The following is an 8,199-nucleotide window of genomic DNA, read 5'->3' as shown; positions in this document are numbered from 1 at the left end:
TTGCTCTATGGTGTGAATTTGCTAGTACATTCAATGTACTGACCCTTTGTGGCTGCAACGTCTCATGTTGCAGGATGTTACGATGAGTAAGTGATACGTTAGGGTTACGATTCCTATACTCAACTTTGCCGTTGGTGTTGATGGGAATCCACAACCTTGTTACTTCCGCTATTTGGATTGAGGTAATAGTATTTACGTTATTTTATACATGTGATTTACCTTTGTTATAAATCCTTGAGTACTCTGTGTGTCAGCATACCGATCCAGGGATGACACTTAAGCACAGAGACTTGATCCATTCGGGTCGGGTCGCTACAGCTCTTCACAGAGAACTTCCTGACAGATGATTTCTTCTTGCTCGCACACGCCACTGCATCACGGGAGGGGGGAGGAGGGGGGTCTTTGATGCAATATCACTTGTGAAATGCTTCATATCTATCAGAGATTTTGTTTCATGCAAAAGTAGGTAGTTCTTGTAATATACTTTCACCTATTCTCTCATTTACTTCCACTATCAAATTCTTCACCAATTTGGCTTTAGTAGAAAATTCTTCGTTGAGAATTTGAGAGATGATTGTTTGAATTATGATGATATTGAGAAATGATATATTGCCTTTAGAGCTTTCACTTCATGAATTGATCGTCCTCTTTTCTACTTGTTGCCACTTTTTTAGTCTCCACATTGGGCGTTGAGATACAACATAGAACTAAGGTCTTTTCTTCATTTTGGAAAAAGAAATTGCAGTTGTATTGTTCTTATTCAAAAATCACAACCTTGTATATCGATCACAAGTTTTTCTCAAGCTACTAAATTTTGACTTATACAAGTTTTTTCTCAAGATAAGCTTCTCCAACATACTCCCTCTATCCTCTATATACATCCATTTGAGCCACACTTAATATGGACCGTGGGAGTACGAATTATTTTTCATGCTACTGAATGTGGTTTTGAAGAAGGGACTCGACGGAGGGAAAAAAGAAAAAGGAGCCATAAGGAGAAGTTCAGAACACGACATAAGCTTCAAATGAACTAATATTTGAAAATCGGTACGCTTTTGATGATTGTCATGGATGAAAATATTATAATATTATTTTGATATTGACATAGCACAACTTAGTTGTTAGCACCTGCCAACATTGGATTCTAGAGGTCATTTCATAGGAAACACTTTGCTACAAGTTTCTTCACCATTGAGCACAAAAATTATCACATTCTATGGCCTGGAGACTTGATATGCTTGGCTGGTCATGCACGCACCTCTGCAACTAAATAATTACAAGATGTTCTGCTTGTTATATGCCTTTTTGGATTAGTTATGTGCAAGATTCTTCGTGGAGCCTTAGTAGGAGTTCCCAAATGACCATTTTCTACAAGAATGTTTCTTTGGCAATCCATGCAAGTAATATTCATGTAAAGAAGTAGATGTTAATGCCGTTCAACACCTTAGAATTGTTTCATTATTTCATTCAAATTATTTTCTGACCTGTTTTCTTGCAGCGATCATAATTTTATGTTTGTTTGTATCCTTGCTCATGTGTGGATTGTATTTGTGTTCTTTCATGGGGGTTATGATGGACTATTGATGGTGCTAGCCTTGTTCGGGATAGTGAGACTTAGACAAAGGATTGAGAAAGAAGAGTGATTTATAAGGTACAAAAAAGTATACTATGTTTCCCTAAATAATTTAAGCTTGATATATCTGTGTGCAAATTCTAAAGATATATGCTTAGACAATTGGTGTGGAACCACCAAATGTTTACACCCGTAACAACGTACGGGCATTTTCCTAGTCCGTAGAAAAACCAACTGATTGAAGCAAGTGATGAATAGGTGGCCCCGGAGACTGTACGATTTTCGGTAGCCATAGAAATTTCGTAATTGTCGTTGGAATTGGAGACGTACACCCTTCCCGGCCGTGTAGTGATAAGTGAGGTGGAAATATAGTTGCCAGAAATTTGGGTCGCCCGGGTCGAGGAACGGGGTAGGGTCGCGGGTCGACACCCCTCCGGAACGAGGTTCGACGAGGGGTATACATGTTTGGGATGCTAATCGGGGACGTAGATTGGGATCCCAGGGTTTCATGTCGATGACCCTGGTACAATGGAGGGAAAGAAAGATCTTTACGATTTGCAATGATGTACTATTTCCCAACATATTGCAAGGAAGAAAAATAATCCTGTCTGATACTTCACAAAATAAAAATAAAAAAGATTAACAAATGCGGCCACACGTTAACCCTCATGGCGTGATTTTCTCATTGCCATTATTACTTTCCCACGAAGCGTTTGGTCGCACAACTATCCCCAAATCTCCTCTTTATTGGTTCATCTTCAAACCACCAGTCCGGCATGGATCAAGCTCCAGGCCTTCCACCGTTAGCCTCCACTGCTCCGCGCTCTCCTGTTTGCCCTTCGCACCCATATCCACCAGTCCGGCGAGGTCGTACCAAGGCGGTGGCGCGGGTGCGGGACGGGGGATGCCTCATACGGCAGTGGATAGCTTGAATTCCGGCAGGCGAGCAGCGGATACCGGAAGGTCGGACTCCGGAAGGCCGGCGAAGTTCAGTATTTTGTATTGCGATTGCCTGGTAAGCATCAATTCCCCATGAAGCGTCTCCAGGTCGTGATCCGGCAATCGATCCAGCTCGACCCGCCGTCGTCCCCAACCTCGATTGGGGTCGATCGACCCCGGGACGGGGTCGCACCATCGACGCGCGAACCAGGCTACTACGGCTGAAAACTCTGGCACACGATTTGCACCATCGTGATCCTGAAGCATCGGACGGCTAAAAGCCGTCGCCTCGCTTTGGCCGGTTCCGATCGAATTCTGACAGTATCTCGTTCGGTCATGAGTCCGGGTCCGGCTCTCGCTAGAAGGGGGCAAAGCTCAACCTATATAACTGCGTCGACGGCTTTCCCCGTGTACCATACTACGCCCCCCTCCAGTCTACCTCCACCCACCGGATCATCGGAATCCCATTCGCGAGAAGATCGGCGACGCCGCGCACCGAGCATGGCAGCCGACCAGCAGCGCTGCGTGAAGCTGATGGTTAGCTACGGCAGGAGGATCGAGCGCGCCGAGGGACGACCGCCGAGGTACGTGGGCGGGGAGAACCTTCTCCTCAACGTCCTCTCGTCCGTCTCGACGAGGGGATTCCGCGACCTGCTGGCGGCGCGCGCGGGCTTCTCTGACTTCTCCATCAAGTACTGCTACTCCGGCGAGGGGCTGGACTCGCTCTGCGACGTGGACACCGACGAGAACGTGCGGGACATGCTAGACCTGCCGCTTTACGGGGACCTGCGGGTCCGGCTGTTCAACGACGAGAACACGCGCCGGTTCCGGGTCTACCTGTTCCGCGACACCGCCGCCGCCCCGCCGCCGACCTCCCAGGCCCTCGGAAAACCAGCTCCCATGCGGCGTAGCGCGACGTCGCCAGCTCTGTTGCCGGCGAAGCCGGCCGACGTCGACGTGCGGCCCTTCCAGGGCTTGGCCGCTCCCGCTCCCTCTCTCGTGCCGTGGATCACGACGTCGCCGAATACGTTGTGCGAGACCTCGACGGCTGGCACGACGCCCTCCAAGCCGCCGCTCGCCCCTGCTCTCCCACGGCGGATAGCGTCGTCGCCTTTGTTGACGGCAGACTCGACAGATGACACGACTTCTTTGAGCACCACCTCGTCGACATCAGCAGTCAGAGCTACCCAACATACACCACCCCATGCGGCGGCGTTCCGGCCAGCAGAGCAGAGTAATCTGGTGTACCAGGCGGCTCCAGTATTTTTGGTGCCAGTAATGCCGCAGGTCATAATCCACCAGCCGACGATCATCCTCGTACCCGTGTTCAATTCAAAGGTGGCCATGGGCTTAGAATTTGTTGAGTCACAATCGAATATGGAAATACTCAGTCAAGTGAGAATTAGCAAATCCATAGTTTGTGTAGATTAGATGTCTCACAGATCAAGTAGTATTAAAGCAAGTAGGTTGTACTCCGATATTAGCTGACAAATCAAAATTCTAGATTGATGACTTGAATTTTTCTTACACTGTACTATAAATTGTTGATATATTTTATAATTAATGATTGTTGATATATTATATAATTTATGATGTCACTGTTAATCACCACACGTGTTCTGTTACATTTGTAAACTTATTATTGCACGCCTGTACATCCTAACTTTAGTGTGCCTTTTTTGAACTACACGCTGATCTTGTATAGTTTGATCTCTTTAGACGAGCTTCGCTTCCAATATTTTGTGTTTTAAGATGTGGATATTCATTTGGGCCTATATGCTACTGAAATATGCGCAACCCATCTTTCTATGGATTCATGCGTAAGAGCAACTCCAATACAGGTACCAATTTCGTCCACCGCCGTCTGTTTGGGTCGGTGCGGACAAAAATGAAGGCCCAACACGCCGACCCATTCGCAAAACGTGTCCGCTTCGTGTCCGCGCCGACCCATTTGCGGTCCAAATTTGCTCCAGAAGCCCCCCGTCCCCATCTCGCCACCCTCTGTTCCCCGTCGGCAGCAAACCTAGCGACCCCTCTCCCCCGCCTCCCACCGCAAGGATGGGTTTCTTCTCCGGCAAAGGCAAGGGCAAGGACCCCGCCACCCCTCTCCCCTCCGTCGGCGTCTTCCCGCCGGCTGAGCAACGCGTGAGCGTCCTAGTGCACAGCACGAAGTGGCACTGGGAGAACCGCGTTCCTCTTCCCTACCCCAACGTCACCCTGCCACACGACTGGCACTTGGATTTGGAGAGGATCCCAGTGCCGGCGGTGCCGCGGTTGGCGAGGGCGCACACGGAGGAGATGTGGCGCTGACGGGAGCTGCTGACGCTGGAGCAGCGCCGGCGACTCCGCCTACAATGTCGACTCTCCCTATTGGGAGCGTTGGTTCGCTTTCGAGCACAAGGAGGCCAGGCGGTGCGACGTCCGCGACGTCTCGCATTGCTCCCCGCCGACGCCCCTCGTCGTTCGCGACGAGGACCCGGCGGCCCTCGCGGCTGTCGTCCGGGAGAGCGAGGAGGAGAAGCGGTGCAGGGAGGAGGCGGCGGCATACGAGGCGCGCATGGAGGAGGCCATGGCGCTGTCGGCAGCCGGTGACTGTGTAGTGCTACCGCTGGCCCCGCCATCTACAGCCAAGGCCGAGCCGGAGCCGACCCCCATTGAGCGCTAATCCTCGATCGGAGTGGTGCGCGTGTGGGTCAGCGCACCGGTGATCTGGATGGGGCGACGGAGGGGCAAGAGGCGGCCTACCTCTGGCAATGATGCTAGCGAAGGTTGGCCGAGGAGCACTGCGAGGAAGAGTACATCGAGCAGCTGTAGCGCGACGCCTAGGAAGAGTGTCGCGAGGCCGAGGAGGAGGCGCGCCGGGCCCAGCGGGCGGCGGCATAGCACGAGGCGGCACAGCCCCCGGCGGACGACATCGCCAGGCTCTGGAATATGGCGTTCCCCTGGGCCGGCACGGCGCCGACGTTGATCGACCTCACCGGCCCAGGGCAGCATGCCGCCTCGTAGTTTAGTTTTAATTAATGTTTTTGTTAATTTGATGTGGACGCGTGGACTGTCGCTAGCCTTTGTGGATGACATTAATGTTTAATTAATGTTTTTCTATTTTCGAAATATTTGTGTTCTATTTTTTTCGCGTGAACTAAAAATTGGGTCGGGCCAGCGTTGGGCGCTTGCGTCGACCCAAACGCGGACGCGGACATGGGTGTTCGTCGGGCCGACCCAAACGGACAAAATCGCCGTCTGTTTGGTTGGCGCATTGGAGTTACTCTAAGGTTGTATTCTCCTTTGTATTAAACAATGTGCTAACCGTTTTGGAACAATAACGTGGCCGGCGTTTGGTCCTTATTAGACGAGTGCAGTCCGTTTGTTAGTCGTTCACACAAGACACTCATGTCCCACATCTTAATGTTTTGCATCACTAAGTGAAATGAAGAATACTAAAGAGAAAAACTCTCTGATGGAGGTGTTGGTATTTTGAGGGAAACAGCATGACTCTGCTTCATATTTTTATTGATTTTAAATAAATAATACAAGGCTAGGTAGCAAAAAAAGCATCAAAAAACAAAAGGAAATAGAAATTACAACAACAACATGAATAATAGGAGGTGTCGGTATTGGAGGAATCAATAGGTAAGTTCTGTACTCCCTATGGTACCATTGGTGTCCCTAGATGGAATAACACAACATACCTTGAGAAATACTGAACCGCCCAACATTCCTCTACTCACACCACCGCCAATGGAACATATAAACGATGCTGCACTACCCGCCATCCTAGGGGCTTTGACGCTGCGCGCTCGTTTTGACCGATGGATCTTTTTACTGTCACTGTGGATTGGTTGTTGGCATTTGCTCAGCCGTCGGTTTTTATTCATGCGCACAACTGTGTCAAAAGTGGATGACTGGTGGGGGCTCGTTGGCCTGGGGTCCAGAAAATAGCTTCTTTTCTCAAGTCCTCAACGTAAAGATGGATTTAAGGGAGGGATGAAAACCTAGCGATTCACTGCGGTGGAAATCATCCTTCCGCCTCTGCCGCCAGACCCTCTGTTTCCCTGCTCTCCTCGTCCGCGTCCTCCCTCCACTGATCTCCTCCTTCCCTCCCTTGGCGCCACCAGCTCCACCATCTTCTTCATGCGCGACGGCCGATGCAGCTCTCGTGCCTTCCCAGTGCCGCCGGCTGGGAGCCGTTGGGACATCGTCGGTCCCAGCCCGTCACCCCCGAGCAGAGACCAGCTCGCCGCACATCTGGAGCAGCGGGTCGACGTGCCGCAACTACCAATTCGCCACTACCCCGACTCCTCCCCGCGGACCATGGATCCGCCGTCTATGGAGAGCGCCAACGGGGTGAAGATTTGCCGGACCAGCCGACTTGTGTGTCGTTGCCGTCGCCACAGTCCTTCTCATTGTTGGAGTCTTCCTTCTATGGTACATACTCTCTGACTGTCAGGACCCCGATCCTAAGTCAAGGATCCTAGCAACACAATATACTACCATGATGGATATTGGTGGAGGATGCAGATGCAAGGAAGATAACACCTTCTCAGATTTCACCTTAGCGAGGTCAAGGGATCAAAATCTGGATGATCGACCGAGAAACATTTAGCACTCCTCTTCTAATGTTCTCCTTGATGTGCTAGCGTAATCCATTCATAGATATGGTTTGATATCTAGAACAACAAGTAAAAGGTCGGACGCCGGAAACACAAAAATCCATAAGGGACAACTAGGAAGTAAATCCTACGAAATCCTTATGGGGAGGTGGCCAACTTCCTCAATCAAGATACTACAATATTAGGTCTTCCGGCTGGGTATGTTGGCCACGACAGCCACTTTACTGGGTTCCAAAGAGACCAATATTATAATTCTTGGGAAACGTTCCAACTATCATATCTGCCCGAGATTCAGATCTGGTTGGTGTCAGAGTATTCCAGACTCATCAAGTCTAGAAAGCAAAATGGAAGTTTGCAACACAAATCGACGAGATGGCGTTGCGAGATTCTCGGGAATAAACTACGGTAGTAAGCTCCAAAACATGAGCTGGTTCTGCTACAAACATGTGAACACGGTGTCCCAGACAAGCATGTCCACGTAGTAGTCTTACAACAAAACACTACCGAGTTCTGGTGGGGAACCCTCATCGAGGATATCAAAGTCTTTACGCAAGTCCATGGATTAGATCCCAAGCATAGACTTCTCTTCCTTGAACAAGTCAATTAGTGGCTTGGTGTGCTAGGAACACATATGGAATGGAGGCGGCCAACTGTGACGCCCGAATAATTAAGCTACAGTGGTCCCACGCTAATGGTGCCACGTCACCACGGTTACTGCTGCTAGTCTATTGTTAGATCAAAACCGGTCCAAAATTCAAATTCAAAGTTTGGTAAATAATAAAGATTTTCAAACATTAAAATAAAAATGTTCGGGTTGTACTAAATATTACATAGATAAATATGGTATAGTAAACACATTTTTATAAAATGTCTAAGTAATTTAAAATGAGTTAAAACAGAAAAGAAAATAAAAAAATACAAAAGAGAAACCCCCACCCGTTGGGCCAACCGGCCCAGCTGGCCACCAGGCCGGCCAGGCCGGCCCACCCCGCACCCCCATATGCCTCCCCCCACTCCCCACTCGGTCCAGCCCGCATCCCCCACCGACACTTTCCCCCCTTCCGAAAATATATCTCC

General features: G+C 49.6%; 1 pseudogene; it reads left to right on the top strand.

Annotated features, from left to right (window-relative positions):
• Nucleotides 1-2,288: 2,288 nt before the first annotated feature.
• Nucleotides 2,289-4,053, top strand: LOC119303768 (annotated as a pseudogene).
• The last annotated feature ends 4,146 nt before the right edge of the window (nucleotides 4,054-8,199 follow it).

Source organism: Triticum dicoccoides, chromosome 1B (assembly GCF_002162155.2).
Source record: "Triticum dicoccoides isolate Atlit2015 ecotype Zavitan chromosome 1B, WEW_v2.0, whole genome shotgun sequence".
NCBI classification, from domain to species: domain Eukaryota; kingdom Viridiplantae; phylum Streptophyta; class Magnoliopsida; order Poales; family Poaceae; genus Triticum; species Triticum dicoccoides.
Note: the sequence above shows the minus strand (reverse complement) of the source record. Positions and strands in the feature narration are given on the sequence as shown.